The sequence below is a fragment of the Morone saxatilis genome, unplaced genomic scaffold, assembly GCF_004916995.1.
Source record: "Morone saxatilis isolate NCDOM2014 unplaced genomic scaffold, NCSU_SB_2.0 Contig11, whole genome shotgun sequence".
In the NCBI taxonomy this organism is placed as follows: domain Eukaryota; kingdom Metazoa; phylum Chordata; class Actinopteri; family Moronidae; genus Morone; species Morone saxatilis.
Window position 1 is genome coordinate 816,060 of NW_023339663.1, and position 402 is coordinate 816,461.

Below are 402 nucleotides of genomic sequence, written 5' to 3' on the forward strand. Positions count from 1 at the left end.
TGTGTGTGTGTGTGTGTTATAAAAGCTCTTCCAGGAAAGAAACATGGCAGCATTGTGGCAAAGAAATTCTCCGAACTGACTTCGACTGATCCAAACAAAAGCGCTGACTGCGGCTCGCTGACGCGGCCTTGATGGCTGTCTGGGACGTCAGAGTGAAAAATCTAACCGAACACAAAATAAGCTCCACATGTTTAAAAATTAAAATTAATAGTCGGATCGAAGAGGAATTGAGCTGAGTAGCAAAAAAACGGCTGATAATTGATGTTTTCTGTTCTTGCCGGTTGGATCCATGAGACTCTATCTGACCCAAACCACAGCTCCACTCTTTCATTAAAAAGCAATCGCCAGAGCTTTATTACACAGAGAGAAATGTCTGGCAGAACTCGATCTGGGTCCAATTTC

At 43.3% G+C, this 402-nt stretch overlaps 1 protein-coding gene across 1 annotated transcript in view; it reads right to left on the minus strand.

Annotated features, from left to right (window-relative positions):
- The window catches only part of large2 (LARGE xylosyl- and glucuronyltransferase 2), a gene marked incomplete in the record, with an annotated part of 28,480 nt that overhangs the window by 17,973 nt on the left and 10,105 nt on the right, over positions 1 to 402 (minus strand).